The sequence below is a fragment of the Corylus avellana genome, chromosome 8, assembly GCF_965113065.1.
Source record: "Corylus avellana chromosome 8, dhCorAvel1.hap1.2, whole genome shotgun sequence".
Taxonomy (NCBI): Eukaryota; Viridiplantae; Streptophyta; class Magnoliopsida; order Fagales; family Betulaceae; genus Corylus; species Corylus avellana.
This window is the reverse complement of record NC_142497.1, coordinates 2,904,977-2,907,648: the sequence shown is the minus strand read 5'-3', so window position 1 is coordinate 2,907,648 and position 2,672 is coordinate 2,904,977.

The following is a 2,672-nucleotide window of genomic DNA, read 5'->3' as shown; positions in this document are numbered from 1 at the left end:
GGTTAAGGCGCAGGGGGGGGGATTTGGTGATTTTTGTATCTGGAGAAACGTGTTTATAGTCCCTTTTCTCTCTCTAGACTTTTTTTTTTTTTATTTAAACTCTCGCGGCCCAAATTCGCTATTGTGACGATGGCCAATGGGTTGGGGCCACATGGCAGTGGGCTTGGGCGTGTGGGAATGTGATTAAAAGGTAATTTACTGTACCACCCTGTGGTTTGTGCAGACTGCAGACGCTCAAAATGGGAATGCCTAGAAATTGTCTCTTGGCTTCCGGGCTAAGATAAAGAATACTAGGTATCTCTCTTTTACAACCAAAGCCTTTTCAACCCTAGTGTCAATAAATCTTCACATTTATTTATTATATTCATTGATTTGATGAGTTTTAAATTATTTAAAAAAATAAAAATAAAAGTCACTTAAAACATGTTAGTTAGGTCGGCCTCTAATATTACTCAGAAAATCGAGAAACAATCTACATTCTACACAAAGATTGCTGATTACTTTTGATGTAAAGATTCAAATTTTCTCAGCATATCCCTTCTTTTATTTCTTCTTTGAGGTGGCGAATCCGGTAAAGAGTATGGAGTTAGGTCAAGATGATTGCTAAGTTTGTTAACCATTTTGGAATTTGTTTTTTTTTTTTTTTTTTTTGACTTAACCAAACAAGTTTTTGTTTTCAACATGGTAAATTCAATTGTAGAGTTCTTGAAAATTTAATTATTATTATTCTTAAATTAGGTCATTCAAATTTTTCACACTAAAAAACCATTTACATTGGATTATGCATCTCAAATGCAAAATATATATTTTTTTACATTTGTGAACAAGCGGGCATTGTTCACACATCCATCTCATTAATATATTATTTATCTCTCCACATCTCTCTTTTTCCAAAATTTTCTCCTAATATTTCTCTCTCCACATCTCTATTTTTCCAAAATTTTATCCTACTATTTCTCTCTCAATATCCATTTTTTTCAAAAGTTGAAAAATAAGATCTTTATGAAAAATACTATCCTTATCAAAAAAAAAAAAAAATTCAAATGATATAGATAAAAATAATAATAATAAAAAAAAGATAGTCGGATGTTTGGTGTCTTTTAAAATTTATTAATTAAACTAGATAAAGTGGATTTTGATTAACCATTCTACATATAAGGCTCACTTTTATATTGTTTTAATTTTTTTTGAGAGATTGTGTGAAATAAAGCCCATGAGTCCACTTGCTCTGTTACTTTGTTGCATGAATCCCTGGAACTTGTCAGCCCATTGAAGCTTGCTGGGCTCAGGCCCAATTTGTCATCCAATGATTTAAAACACAAAATATTTTTCAAATGTCAATTTCATTTAAAAAAAAAAAAAAAAAAAAACCTTTCAAATCGTAAGATTCATAATCAAAACAATACTTTTCATCGAGCTGTCGTAGAAGACCATAGAAAGATTTTAGGAAGTCTCGTGCACTGTCTCGTTCCAAGTTTTGTCCGACTATAGGTGATCTAGATGAGTTTCAAATATAGGGGTCGGGTTCGGGTGGCCGACCCACTTGACTGTCAAATTGTTCTATTTAATAAATGAGTCAAACATGCCAATCTAAACACAACACATTAATTTAACAGGTGACATAGCACGACATGTATGACCCGTTTAATTATTGGGTCGGGTTGAATTAATAAGACACGACATGCATGAATGACATGAACTTTAGATTTTTTTTTTTTTTTTAACCATTCTCATTGACTACTTACTTTAAAAATAAAATTATATAAACAAATACACTTATGAGCCCGGGGCTTGACCCGTGTCACACGTTTTATTAAATTGGTCATAAAATAGTGGTCCATTATGATCCAAATTCATTTAACTTAAACTTTAAAAGTAAATATCGGGTTCGCCGGTTAGGGTGTTAAATTGCCCGCCTTAATTTCAAAAGCATGAATTTATTGCAAATTTAAAATAGGTCATTTCCATGGGTTATTGGGCCAATTATGCACTATCTGTTATCAACATTTTTGTCGTATAATGTTAAAATAATATTTTTTTAAGTTTTATGAGTTTTTTTTTTTAATTAAAAAAAAAAAAAAACAAAAAAAAAACAAAACAAAGTAAACATTTTGATGGTATGGGGGGTGGAGCCCGGAGTGGAGGTGGCCTCCCCATTGTATGCTTGGGATGGCTCGTGGCTATAGCTTATAATTTGTAATATGATTTCTAAATTTGTCATTAACCCAATACGAATTAGTGGATTAAAGTTATGTATAGTCGGATATCTGTTAATTCAGATCAACCCAAATTAACTTATTTAATAAACGAGCTAGTAAATCTCGGGTCAAATCGCATAACTCATATGTAACCTATTTGACCTATATAACTATAAATCATATATTTTTCTTTTAGTAATCGAAAATAACAGGTAGAATTTTTCTTTAAATTGTAAAAAGTTTATTTGATCTAATTTATAAAAATGTCATATATCTATTTACATATAAAAAAACACATGCATTTTAATAACAATAACAAAGTTGAAATAAAATGTTATTTAAAAAATAAATTTCTCACATATTATTTAAAAATACAGCAAATAAATACGTAAATTTATAGTCTAGAGTTGAAAAAATCCCAACAGATAAGTAAAACTCTGTCCAATAAAATAACATTTGCCATTCAATGACGGT